Genomic DNA, 15,251 nt, shown 5'->3' on the forward strand with positions numbered 1-15,251 from the left:
ATGTTTGTATTTACCAGTAGAGCACTGGGCTTTCTAAAGTCTGCACTTAGAATCACTGCACAGTCCACTTTCCTAAAAAGCTGCTACATGACCAGACAGGTACTTCCCATGGTTTTTTGAGAAACAAAACAAACCAAGAAAACAATAAACATAAAAACTAAATAGCAAAGAAATAAAAGCCTATTCTTGTAATTCGCTCGAGGTTTGCCAAATTCCTACCCACTGTTTGATCTTTAAAAAGAAACGTGTAACAGCCAAGAGAGGAATTCGGTCCCTAGAGTAAGAACATAGAATTCTTGACTCCAGGCAGCAGTTTGCTCAGTGATCTTGAACAAGTCACCATCTTGCCTCTCCATCTGCCTCAGTTTCTCCAGCTGCAAACTGGGGACACTACTACTTACCTACCTCACAGTGGGAGGGCAGGGGATTGTGAGGCCCTGAGGTTTTACAGGGGCTGTGGCCATCTGTGAGAGCCAAGGCTCGATGCAAAGTCCGCGGGCTATTTTGTAAGAATGCACAGGCCCACTGGCCATTTAGGAAACACAGGGAGCGCTCATTTGATAGTTTAAGGAATGAAGGTGGAGGTCCTAGATTAGAATTCGCCTTAAGAGAGAGGCTTGTCTTTGAGAATATTTCACTTGTAGGTAAATTGGATTTTCTCCCCCTTATTCTGGCCTTTACCAGTTCTACAGTTTGATTTTAAAAACCAATGACTTCCTACAATGTAAAAGTTCACTGTTTATTCAAGACTTCGGGCCATTTCCAACTTTATGGAGGAAGGGGGTCCCTAAGATCTCTTTTTCTTCTCAGACTTAAAATCCCACACCGAGTGTTCCATTAAAAGAAGATACGGCATTCTGAGTGCAAACTCGGGGCTTCTTAAACTCTACACCAGCAGTCAGTGAGGAGAATTTTGAACAATTATTGACTTGCTTTCTTGGGTCTCTATAATCAATAACCTGTCCGCAGATATCTATCTATATAAAGATATTATATATAAATTTACATATATATGCACATGTATATATAGTTGTACATATATGTGTGTATATATATACTTAAATGTAATATTTACAAAATAAAACTGTGATCTCGTCTAGAGAAAATGTATTCATATTACAAACTGCTCTTCCATATTTATGTTTCATATTATACCTTTTTATTATTGTTTATAATTATTATGGGTATTTCTAATTATTATGATGTTGAAATCTGTTTGGCATCTTCTGGAAACTACCAAAAAAAAATGACTCTCCATTGAAGTGCTTCAAATCTGTTCTCATGAGAATTCTACTGGCCTACTATTAAAAAAAAAAAAAAAAGAAAGAAAGAAAAAAAAACTAAGCACCAAAACCAAAACACAATCCCAGCCCTTTTTCTGTACCTCACGCGCATAAATTTGCTGCTCCTTTTTTGGGTTTTATTTTTTCCTGTTTATGTGTTTTTATGGATCTAAGTTAAGTCTTTCAGCAATATATAAAAATGTAAATAGTAAACTTTATTTATTAAGAATGTCATCTTTTTTTAATTTATATTTACACAATTGTTCATCTAATTTATTTTTTCTATACAGTTTTAAATACTCAGACATATTTTGCTGTTCATGATATTTTTATCCTGTTCTCGTGGATTTGTTTTTCCATACTGTTTTCTCTGGTCTCAATTACAGGTTGGATCTCACAAAAAAAATAATAATAATAATGTCAAAGAAATATTTTGCCACTGTTGATTACTATACCTTAAAGTTCTATATTATGAAAATATATAATAGCTTGTATGCTTCAATGTGGAGTGGCGTGGTTTTTGTCTGTTGCGGAAACCTGAAAGACTCTCACATAGACACACTGCTGTGGAAGAGAATTCCGAGGCTGAGAGTTAGAACAGCAATGGTAGTGTGCAGCTGAGTCTAATATCCACCCAGTCTTCTACACAAATAGTTCCCGAAAGCATCTACGTTTAACGTGTAAAAACTGCAGCCCATTCTTCCGTGTTATGAGGAAGTTCACTTTTCAGGGAGCTGCGACGAGCATCACCTCCAGTCATAGCTAGCCTTTCGGATGCTGTCTTCAACACTGTACTTCAGCAGAGTCATTATTTTCATCTTTCTTCTTCAGGGTTGAACACTCAGTCATCCAGTTCATCAAATGAACTGGCATCGGGGCCAAAAGCTTTGCTGGTTTTGGTCTGCCCACTGGGTCTCATTTTTCATCTCATCACTACTTAGTAGCTAGGGGATCTTTGGAAAGTTATTTAATTGCTTTAAGATTTAGTTTTCCCATCTGTAGAATGGAAATAATAAACCTACCCACACCTCATGAAGTTGTTGGTAGAAAGAGATAAATACGCAAAGGTTTTAGAGCTTTGCCGGGTAACAGACAAACTGAACTCTTGTCAGGGTTATGATGAGGTAGGGCTGCTTGGGACAGATGTTAATAATGCGCTCATTTTCCTAATACCTGTTCATTTTTTTTAAAGCATAAAAACAAGATTCACTAAAGCCTTCAAGTATTTGCACAGGCATCGCCATGGAGTAAAGTCATTGGCGCCGTGCACTGAGCCACGGGCTGGCAGCACCACCGTAAGACAGGTTTATCTGCTGAGACTTGAAATGCTGAATTCCACACAAAAGAGTAGTCTGGGGACATTAGTGTGAATTACATAAAAGGGCAGGGGTAGGGAAGTCAAGAACCACCCATAGCAGAGTTTTTGGACTCTTTACAAACACAACCCATGGGGAGACATGAGAGAGGGCACCGATGATAAAGTAAGTCATTGCTAAACTCTGCCAGATAACTGGTTATTTCCAAAGTACCAAAGAGAATGTTTTGCTCAGTTCTATTCAATTTACTGTGAAGACTAAAACAAGATTTAAAGAATAGTTTCATGAAAAGAGGCAAATGTTTTGCAAACAGATTGAGAGAGAAAGTCTTAATAAGGCTTTTTGTACTCCTCGGTTTTTGTCTGCAGAGACAGAAAGCCACGGGGCAAAGAGATTTTGCTTGGAAATAGGTGACACCTGTGTCTTCTCCCCTCCTTCTCCAACATACACACACACACAGAGAATAATGGAAAAGTTCACTGGGCTATAGTTGCTTAATCTGTCAAGTGGGACAACGATTCCTTTTTCACTTCGAAATAGGCAGAAACATTCAGCACTTAGATCTATTTATATTTGCTATTCGAGATTTAGAATTCGTCTAACCAAGGAAAATGGTTTTAAAGTTTAAAAAAGTTTTCAAAGACAGAGCCGGCGATCTATTATGCTATGCTGGTATTAGTAAGTCTACCCGGCTCTGAACCTTTCATGCCAGCCTTAAGAACCTAGGACAAAAAGCACAGCCTCTCCAGCCTTCAACCCAGGAGAAGACTGGCTTCTCTGGGTGAATGTTTTAAACTCTCAAAAGGAACAAGGTCTGAGGTGGAAAATAAGACTGTTACACAGGTTAGGAATCAGGGAACCAGATTCAAGCACCTTCTGATCCTTGTGACCAGGGGCAAGTCAACTGTCTTTGCTAAGATGGGAGGACATGGCAATGAGAGAAAATCAGGAGACATCTGTAAGGAAATGGGACCAGCGGGTACAGCATCCTAACTAAGAAAGAACATGGTAATCTCAAGAAACTAAGAAAAGGCCAACATACTTAGAAAGCAGAAAAAGAGGGTAATGTTGGACAGACACTCTCTGAACTTCTTTCCTCATCTAGAGCTGCTCACCACGGAAAGGGAAGGGACAGTGGCAATATAAACGTTATATCTGCTTTTTTGTGTTGAGTACAATTTCCTTATTTGTCAAATAGTAAATGGAAGACTGGGCGAGGGAGGAGACTCTCTGGGGCCACACATCGCGCAGCCACAGAGTCCCACATCTGCCTCCTGAGCCAGTACTCTCCCTCCTTGGCCAGGATGCCTCTTGTCTAACCTGGTGAGAGATAGAATCGTCTTTGTTCTGTTCTCATCCCCTCGAATGAGGTACCAGTTTGTGCCATAACTGCTGCTAAGTGAGCATTTTTGCCAAAAGTTTCCTTCCACGACTAGCAGAATCCTGGTTCTTGGGATGGCACTGGTCGTGTCCCAGACCTAGGGGGAGGACGGCTCACGTGCACTTCCCTGACTCCTCTAGTTCTACTGACAGCACGGAAAAGAGCACCCCCAAAATAATCTTAAAAAAAAAGAAGCTCCATTTACTGAGAAATCATCCTTTACCCACTCTAAAATTTAATCCTAACAGCAACGCTATCAACACACATCTTTAAATGCATTTTATGGATGAAGATATCAAGATCCAGAGAAATGAGGTACCTTCCTCAAAAGTACACAGTAAAGTACTAGCAGAGCCAGGATTTTAGCCCAGGTATGTCAGATTTCCAAAGCCATGTTTTGTTTTTTTGTTTCGGGGTTTTTTTTTTTCCTGAACTATTCTTTCTCCTAATCATAAAAATGGAAAAAGAAAAAAAGGTTTGTCTGGCTAGAGCAAATTTCTTCTCTCCTGTCCTGAGACTTCTCATTTGCAAAAACAGCATGAAACTTTAGGTTTCTAAGAATCTTTCCATTTCTTATGGTTAGTGATTCTGTGATGGATAGTCTGGGACTTTCTGGACATAAAGGCAGAGTTTACCTATTGTAAGGTGAGGGTGGACATTTAAACCATTCAGTGATGCTTTTGAGAGCATCATTATGCCATCTTTGGAGAGGATCAGTGTTGGTTTCTAGAATTTTCATTTTGCAAATGAAGAAGCACAGTCCACAGTCAGGGGAACCTTCAGGCTGGCAATTAAAGCACTCATTAGGGAAATGTGTAGTTTATTTGTAGCTTATTCAGTTTCCACATATCTACCTGTCTTACTTCCCATACTCAATAAAAATAGGTAGAATACCTATTCATAAAAAGAGACATTGAAAAAACTAATCTCTTAGTTTTTTCTTCATTAAAAAAGTGCTATAAATGTATCCAACACTGCAGACAAGCAGGCCCTAAGATCCAGGAATTCCACTTCTATGAGTACACCCAAAAGAAATGCATACATATGTTCACCAAAGGACAGGTTCTAGAATGTTTATAGCAGGACTATTCGTGACAGACCAAAGTTGGAAACTACCCAAATGTCCATCAACAGTACCATGGGCAAATAAGTAATACATGTTAATGCACTGAACTGCTATGCAGCAATAAGAACAAAAGATCTTACAACTTTACACAACAACATGAATGAATCTCACAAAAATGACATCAAACAAAAGACGCAAGACAACAAATACATACTGTATGATTTCCATTTTATGAAGTACAAAACTAAGTAAAGCACAATTAATGGTACAGGGACAACTGAATATACACGTGCAAAAGAATGAAGGTGGACCCCTACCTCACACGATATGCACAAACTAAAAATGCATCAATGACCTAAATATAAAAGCTAAAACCATAAAATTCTCAGAAGAAAACATAGAAGCAAATATTCATGTCCTTGGATTTGGTGATGGATTTTAAAGATGACACCAAAAGAATAAACAACAAAAGATAAAAAAAATAAATTTACTTCATCAAAAGCAAAAAAGTTTTGTGCATCAAAAAATATTATCAAGGAATCAGAGAAAATATTTCCAAATCATTTATCAAGAATATATAAAAAACTACAAAGAGACAGAAAATCCAATTAAAAATGGGCAATTAGAATGACATTCTCCAGGCACATCCATGTTGCTGCAAATGGCATTATGTTGTTTTTTTTATGGCTGAGTAGTATTCCATTGTATAAATATACCACAACTTCTTTATCCAGTCATCTGTCAATGGACATTTAGGTTGTTTCCATGTCTGGGCTATTGTAAATAGTGCTGCTATGAACATTGTGGTGTAGGTGTCTTTTTGAATTAGGGTTCCTTCTGGATATGTGGCCAGTAGTGGGATTGCTGGGTCATATGGTAAGTCTATTTTTAGTGTTTTGAGGAATATTCATACTGTTTCCACAATGGCTGCATCAAAATGCATTCCCACCAACAGTGTAGGAGGGTTCCCTTTTCTCCATACCCTCGCCAGCATTTATTATTTGTGGACTTTTAAATGATATAAGCCAGAAAGAGAAAGAAAAATACCATATGATATTACTCATATGTGGAATCTAAAAAAAAAAGACAAATGAACTTGTATATAAAACAGAAACAGACTTACAGACATACAATACAGACTTGTGGTTGCTGGGGGGAGGAGGGTGGGAAGGGATAAACTGGGAGTTCGAGATTTGAAGATACTGACTGGTATATATAAAATAGATAAACAATTTTATACTGTATAGCACAGGGAAATATATTCAAGATCTAGTAGTAGCTCATTGTGAAAAAGAATGTGAAAATGAATATATGTGTATTCATGTATGACTGAAGAATTGTGCTGTACACCAGAAATTGACACATTGTACACTGACTATAACTCAATTAAAAAATGTTTTAAATAGACAATTAACTTGAATAGACATTTTCCCAAAGATTGAAGACAAAGGATGGATACAACTTAATTTTAGTTTTTTAAAAATGAGAAATAACAAGTGTTGACAAAGACATGGACAAATTAGAACTGTTGTCCATTGCTGGTGGGCACATAAAATGGTTCTGCCACTGTGGGAAACAGACTGCTGGTTCCTTAAGAAGTTAAACATAGAATTACCATATGATCCCATAATTCCACTCCAAGATATATGCCCAAAGTAACTGAAAAATATTTAAACTACTATATGTACACACATGTTTATAGCAGTGCTATTCACAATAGCCAAAAGGTGAAATGGCCCAAATGTCCATCAATAGATGAAAGAACAAACAAAACCGTGGTATTCAAAAACAAATGGATATTATTCAGCCATAAAAAAGAATGAAGTATTGATACATGCTTAAAAGTGGATGAACCTCCAAAACATGTGAAGTGAGAGAAACCAGACACAAAAGGTTACAGATCATGATTCCATTTATGTGAAATAGCCAGGATAGATAAATCCATATAGACATAGCACAGATTGGTGGTGCCAGAGACTTGGGGAGGGCAAATGGGGAGCAGCTGATTACTGGGTAGGGGGTTTTACTTCAGTGTGATGGAAATGTTTGAGAATCAGATACAGGTACTCACTGCACAAGACTGTGAATATATTAAATGCCACTGAATTATTCACTTTTAAGTGGTTAACTTGATGTGAATTTCATTCAAATAAGTATTTTTTTTAAAAAGAGAATGAAAGAAACCCAAACATGAAAAGCAAGAAAAAATAAGAAGAAAAATTTCAGTGCTGTTAGATATCAGGATAGTGGGGACCTTTCAGAGGGGAGAAGGGGCAGTCACTGGAAGGGGACAATAAGGGGGCTGTTGGGATGCTGGTGATGTCCCGTTTCCAGATTTGAATGCTGGTTACACAAGTCTATTCAGTTTATGAAAGTTCATCAAGCACTTATCATAAGTGCACAGCCTTTTGTGCAAGAATATTATTCGTCAATATAAAAAAATGTTTAAAAATTCTCCATTAGAAAGAAGATACTTTCCTAGAGGAACTGAAAGTGGAAATAAGACTGCACTTCATTTCAGCAGAAACTGGCACCCACATTTTTTCCCGAATTAGCAATGATTCTTTACAATACAACAGAGCTTGACTATGCAAAGTGTGGGGAAGAGAAGCAACAGGGGCTGGGATTGTGGAAGAATGAATAGTTGGATTCCTGGATTCTGGTTCTGCTGTCCTGCTTTATAGCTCTGGGACCATGCACAAGCTACTCCACCTCAGGGCATCCTGCATTCTCATCTTGGATAATGATGAGACAATGATGAGCAAGATGAAGATGAAATGAGCTGACCTGAGCCTACTGCATGAAGTGCCCAGGAGAAGCGGGGAAGAAGCAGCCAGAAGGGTGGAGCTCACTCCCTGGGGAACCTCATTCTACCCCAAACAGAGCTGGAACAGTTTTTAATCTGCTTTACCCAAGGAGTCTCCAAGTTGTAATAATGCAGCCCTGGCACCAACTGCCCCATTTTGATGCCTGCCTTCTTCTCTGGGCTTCATGTTCTTGGGAAACTGGGTCAGATGTAATCAGGCCAGTCAATGATTTCTAAACACTTTGGCCATGCAATCCAGTCTTCAAGTACAATATTACAGGAAATGCCAACAAGTCAAAAGAGCTCCTCCAATCAAAGAGGGGACGAAGGACCCTCCTAGTTAGCTCAACTCTATCTTCTCTAACCAACCCAGGATCATCCCGGTGACAACCCCCTAGAGCTCTGGGGTTCTGAAAAGCATGATGTAAAAGCAACTGATCTAATCTTTTTTTTTAAACAGACGGGGAAATTAACAGAGGCTCAGTTAGAACTTGAGCTCGTCACTTGCCCAGAACCACTGAGCAGGGGACAGGATAACATTGCTGACCGACTTGCCTTGCGGCTGCCTGTATCTGGGCCCTTTCCACAGGGCTCTTGATGAGAAGTAGGGACCTACGGGGTCTTAGAAGACTAGACTCCAGGCCTAGAGATAAAATAAAGGGGGTTTGGAAGCAGCCAAGGCCCACAGTTTTTGAGATTATCTGGTTTTTCTCTTCTTGACACACAGCGGGCCATGGCCCACCCCTGAGCGGGAAACGTTTCTTATCCCCCTGTGACTCTGCGGCTGCACCAGGCATAGCCTCGCCCAGGTTATCTGCCTAGCTAAGTGCTTCTACTTCCCCCTTTAACTCATGGCTCTCCAGGCTAAGCAGAATTCTTTCCAGAGGCTGCAGAGATGGTAACCAAGTCTTTTGGACAACCTCTGGGTGTCAGCTTGCTGAAATCATTGTACAAATAGATCCTTCCATTCATCTATGACTTAATACTTCACAAAATACTTTTGTTAACCATTAAAGATATTCATTTATTCAATTACACATTGAACAACTGTTTATTGCACATTACTATCTGTAATGCATTAGACTAAGTACTGAGAAGAGTGATGGCCAAGACAGACATCCACAGTCATGGCTCTCACAGAGTTTACCATCCAAATATAGAGAGAGACAAGCAATGAGCTCTTGGAATGTTGTGTTGAAAATGGGGGAATCCAACCCAGAGGGAAAATGGTACACGTTGCAGGCACAGCTAACAGCACGTGCAAAGACCAAGAGGATGAAACAGGGCCCGGCTTGCCTGGGGAGTGGCAAGTGTTCAGGCCACTGGGATCTGGTTTGGGGATAAGAATAACCAAGGGACAACACCGGGGAAGAAAGTTGCCAGCTGATGCCAGAGTTATACAGACGCCAAACTGCCAAGAGCTTTGTAATTGTGTGTCTTAGTTTGGGTTCCCTGAAGCAAACCCTGAGGCAAGTGTTTAAGTGCAAGGCGTCTATCTGTATAATGATCCCAGTAACTGGAGAGGAGAGGGGATGTGAAACAAGGATGGGAAGGTAGCCAAAAGAGGATGTGTTATCAAACAGTTCACGACTGTGCGCAACTACAGCTTAATTCCCTAAGGGGACTCTGAGCTGGTGAAGAACACACTCCTCAGAGTTACCTCGCCTGAGATGATAGGGAATTGGGGAATTTATCCAGCCTCTCCCGTCAGGGGATTCTCCTGGAACGTTAATTCTTTGGCACGCTTGTATTTCATGCTGGTGGGAGGAACAGACTTGGGCCATCATAAAATGCTCTCAGGCAGAGAGGTGTGGATACTGACCATGGGAAGTGAGACCAGGATACCCTAGGATGGCGAAGCTCAGGGATATGGGCAGGGATTCACTGGGATCTGCTGCAGGACTAAAGAGTGTGAACCTTATTCTGAGGGTGACAGACAGAAATGGACATTTTCAGGGAAAGAGATGTAAGAAATTTAAATTTGGAGGAAGAGCCCTTTGTGTAGAACAAGGGTTGCAGGGGAAAACAAGCATGTACTGAGACCAAATGGGAGGCTGGAACAGGGGCCCAGGTGAGAAGTGACCTGATCACAATGGGCAATAATGGAAAAAAAGCAGCTGGGATCAAGAGGGTGGTAGGAAGTTGAGCAGGATAGCATCAGTGATTAATTTGATATTGGTGACTGGGGGAAAGGTGGTATGATTTACTTAGAATGCATATACTTGCCATGGACATCTGTATAATCCAGGGTATTTAAGGAGCTAAATGTAGCAGGAAATTGTACAAAGGACATGAGGGTTCAAACCCACAGCAATTTATTTTTCCTAGAAAAGGAGAACTGAGTGCTGGGAATATGTGTCATGACACATGGATGGTTGCTTGAGTCCTTTTAACAGCTGAAATGTACAGCAAACTTCCCAGAGAGTTCCCAGAATTAGCCTCCTCACAGAGCAAAGAACTTGTCCATAGCTCACGATGTCCTCCAGTTCTACTGAAGCTAGTGTCCACAGAACCTCTTAGAAATTATGGCATCCTCATCGCCATGGTCCAACCCATTCTTCTAGACTAGTGGTACTCAAACTTTGGCATGCGTCAGAATCCCCTGAAAGGCTTGTTAAGATTTCTGGGCCCCATTCCAGAGTTTCTGATTCAGTAGTTCTGGAGTAGGGCCCAAGAATTTTGCATTTCTGAAAACTTTCCATGGGATGAGGTTGCTGCTGATCAGGGGACCACAATTTGGAACCACAGATCCAATCCCTCAATTGTCCACATATTCACACACCCACTCTGCTGTGGTGATGAGGATTCTAAATGGATCAAATGAACAGCACATGGCCCCTGCCCTCAGGGAGCGTCTTGTCTGTTGGTAAAGACACAAGAGGGAACACACGTTTTCTAATGTCAAAAGCCAAGTTTGAGAGGGACTGAGGCTTGAGGATAAGATTGTGTGATGATCAAATGGAGTTCTGAACATGAGCAGGAGTTGGTCAGACCAAGAAGGGAGAGATGGGGTTCCAGGCAGAGGGGGCGGCCTGGGCAAGAGGACGCTAGTGGGACAATGCTTGGTGATGGGTTTAGAGAACAGCAAGCAGTAAGGTTGTAACATTGTCAGCCTGTGGGCAATCAGAGGACATGGGACTGGAGAAGAACCCAGAAGGCTGCTTAGAGGAGGCAACACTTGAGATGAGCCTTGGAGAACAAGTAGGGCTTCAGAAAAGGGAAGGAAGGATGGCCTGGCTAATAAAAAGGTCAGGTTCACCTGACTTCAGGGACTTTACATGGTCTCCCTCGTTCCCTCCACCTTCTCAATGTACGAGGGAGCACACAGGTGCTGTCCTTTGACCAAAGTTTGTCTAGGAGTTGGGGTCTTCCCCTATGGGTCCTACCAGGAACATGTCTGGGCTTTGCAAGAAAAAAGAGCAGCTCATTCTCAATAACTTCGCACTGTACAAACACGATCCTTTCCAGGGTTAAAAACATGCCAAGGTAACACAGGCCACATGTAGGACAAGAAGGGACCAGACGTCCCGTTTTCTCCAATTCCTGGACAGACACAAAGTGTCTATCCATCCATCCATTCATCTCTACATACATACATACACACACCCTCTCTACCAGCACAGGCCAGGGAGGTAGAATTCCCAAGGACCAATTTCAAAATCTCCTCCCAAGAAGCCAAAGAGAGAACTTAGTTTCCAGACATTTAGTGCACCATCCAAGACCTGAGCCCAAAACCTTGATATTTCTCTTCCGCTAGGAGAATGGCTTTCTGTCAAGTCGTTACTAATTTTTCTCTGTGTTGATATTTTAAAAATATTTTCCACAAAGCTCCCTGCCAAATGCTTTCATCTCAAACGTCTGCAGTTCCCCTGTAACTCACGTTAACACATACAAAGCATCAGTTATTGGGACTCCATTCACCTGTAAATTTAAGTTGTCTTCAGAGCCTGAATTTGCAAATAGGCTCACTTCTCAAGAATACAGCTGCCCAAAGTTTTAAATTCTGCCTACCCTGCAAGACTTGTCTTTTGCTACCATCCCCGCCACTCCCACCTACCCACTCCTCACTTTACGCTCCAGCCAGAGCGAACTTCCCTTGGTTACTGTGGCATGCCGTGTCTTCTCAATTCCGAGCTTTGGACTCAGGCTCTGCCCTTTACCTGGAACACTTTCTCTTAACGACACAGAGCTCATTCCTCTTCATTCTTTAGGTCTCAGCTCAGATAAGCATATTCGTAATTATTATTACAGCTTACACTGATTGTAGGCCCACCGTATGCCTGACCTGGAACTAAGTACTTTGCACTCATTTATTTAGCATACACAATAGTCCTCTGAAACAGATACAGCAATCAGTATTCTCATTTTATAAATGAGGAAACTGAGGCAGGAAATTTTAAACAACTTCCCCCACGGTCATGAAACCATTAAGGGGTGAAATCTGAATTTGAACCCCTTAATATAATTATGTCTGTTGGTGCTCCGGGAAGCCTCTCTAAGCTCAGCCAAGCCTGGCAGGCCTGTGGGACCCTACCAGCCCCTGCTTCCTCTGAAACTGCCTTACCCACACTCCACTACTTTGCCATTTACTTCTTCCATTTCTTGAAACACACAAGCGGCTTCTCATTCGCCCTGGATCTCCTGGCTCACCACAGGTCTTCTGGGGTTGTTTGAGAAAGACGTGAAAAGATTTGGACAGAATCTGAGTTAAGTACCATTCATAAAGCAAACACACACTAATCCAATTAGTGATATAAACTCCAGGCTGCAGCCAAACCAATTAATGAAACAAATTTTTTTCAGCACTTTGATAAAGTATGCTAACACAAAAATTACGTTAATTTCCAACCTGTTTCATTTTTTTTCATTACAGAAGGTGCCCCAAAGACCTCCAACTGCTAAGGCTTAACCAAGAAGAGCATGTGGCTAGAAACAGAAAACACGATTTTAAAAAATGACCAGTAATTTCATCACTTAGTGCGTCCCAACTGCCTGCGTGTGAATAAATCAGAGTCAAATATGGATAATAAGTAGAAGCCTACGTTTAAAGTTCTAGTGGCCGGCGGGGAATCAGGCCAACAGAAGGACATCTGAGCACCTGAGAGCACTGCTGCTTGTCAGATTACGGAGCTGATGACCGACTGGACTCTAAGGCTTTGACTGCCCCTGTGTGAGCAGGATCTCTCAGACATCTGACCTCTTGACCATCATCTATCTAAGTCAGTTGGAAATTTGGTTCCATCATTTTCAGTTTTCACAGGTTTTCAAGTAAAGCCACACACACTCCTTTTCTTTCCCATCTGAAGTTGGCCATTCTCCCTTCTTCCTTTCTTCTGCTTTTTGCTTTTCTTCCTTGAACTTCCTAACACGTTAATTGGTCAGAAGGAAGCCACAAGCTTAAAGATAACAGGCTTACCCTGCTACCAGAATGGTACATAAAAATCCCACTGCACTCATGCTACAGCCCAGACTCCATCGATGGCCCACATGGCCTTGGGTGATCGGCCCAGCACTGTCCGCCACAGCAGCCACCAGCCACATGTGACTATCGAGCACTTAAGACTCGGTTAGTGTGAGTTGAGATGTGCTACAAGTGGAAAATTCACATTAGATTTTAAAGACTTTGTACCCCCCCCAAAAATAGTAAAATTTCATTTTTAATTGTTTGTATTAATCACATGTTGAAAGGATAATATGTTGAGCATTGTGGGTTAAATAAAACATACATATCTGCCTTGATTTATGATGGGGTTACACCCCTATAAACTCGTCGTAAGTTCAAAATGTCTTAAGTCGAAGATGCATTTAATACACCCAACCTACCGAACATCATAGCTTAGCCGAGCTTACCTTAAACATGTACAGAACACACTAGCCTACAGTTGGGAAAAATCATCCAACACAAAGCCTACTTTATAATACAGTATTGAGTCTCTCATGTAATCTATGGAATACTGTACTGGAAGTGAAAGGCAGGACGGCTGCCTGGGCACAGAAGGGTGGTAAGTGTATCTGTGGCTCACCCTCGTGATCACGTGGCTGACGAGGAGCCGTGGCTGCCGCTGTCCAGCATCAGGAGAGAGGACCCTACCACATGTCACGCCGCCAGCCCTGGGGGGCTCAACGTTCAAAACCTGAAGTACCGTTTCTACTGAATGTCTAGCACTTTTGCACCACTGCTGAATCTAAAAACTGAAACTCAGGGATCATCTGCATCATTACATTTAATTTCACTCATTTCTTTTTAGCATGGCTACTAGAAAGTTTAAAATTACACACGGCTGACACTGTATTTCCATGGGGTGGCACTGATCAGATAACAGATATGTAACATTCAGCCTCGATTCCTGCCACTCTTCCCATCACAATCTGTGTTCGGGTACACGGGACTCCTTTTAGGCCTTCTAGCCTTGAAAGTCTTCTCCTCGACCCGGCTTTTATTTATCTGGAACATTTTTTTTTCATTTCATTTACTCTTACTCAACCTTTGGGCCAGAGTTCAAATATGATTTCCTTGGAATAGCGTGGTGTGTGCTCAGCCTTCTAAATTTGGGTTTAAGAGCCTCTCTCTGTAACCCCATGGCCCCCTCTGTTTTGATCCATCACAGCACTTGCCAGGCTGCTGTGATGGACTCTTTCTGTCCCTCCAGACTGTAAGCAACAAGAGTGAGGGAATTGCTGCTGTACATGGTGCGTACATGAAGGAAGGAAGTCTAACCCGGTCACACTGCCTCAGTGACACCCAACACCCTGTAACAGTGGTTGGCAAATCACAGCCCACCAGCCAAATCTGGCCTGCTGCCTACTTTTGTACATATTCTTTTTTAAATACAGCTACACTCATTTGTTTACACACCATCTACTTTTACGTATGTCTACTTTTGAAGTAGAGGTGAGTAGTTGTGACAGAGGCCATATGGTCCACAAAGCTTAAAATGTTTATATCTTTTAAAGAAAGTTTGCTGACCCCTACCCTATTAGATAAAGCCCATCCCCGTAGGACACATCACTGCCTACCCATCCAGGCGTATCTGATGGTACTCCACCTACAACACCTCTCTGTTTCGTGTGTGTGAAACAACTGGCAGGGCCAGGAAACCTCCTACACTCTTGCTCTGCCATTCCATCTCCAGGCGGCACTGCAGCTCTCAACGCTCTGTTTTATATATTTATTCATATTATACACGAGTACATATACAAAAGTATATTATATGCATATTTGTACATGCAGTTGTGTATATATTACATACATTTATAACATGTATGTTTTTATATATAACATGTAATTATAATAAAATGACTATATACTCACTTAGAAGTCTTTCTTCTCTAGACTGTGAACTGCTCAGGAGTAGAAACAACACATTCACTCAACACTATTTACTGACGTGCCCACCAT

Source organism: Vicugna pacos, chromosome 4 (assembly GCF_048564905.1).
Source record: "Vicugna pacos chromosome 4, VicPac4, whole genome shotgun sequence".
NCBI lineage: Eukaryota > Metazoa > Chordata > Mammalia > Artiodactyla > Camelidae > Vicugna > Vicugna pacos.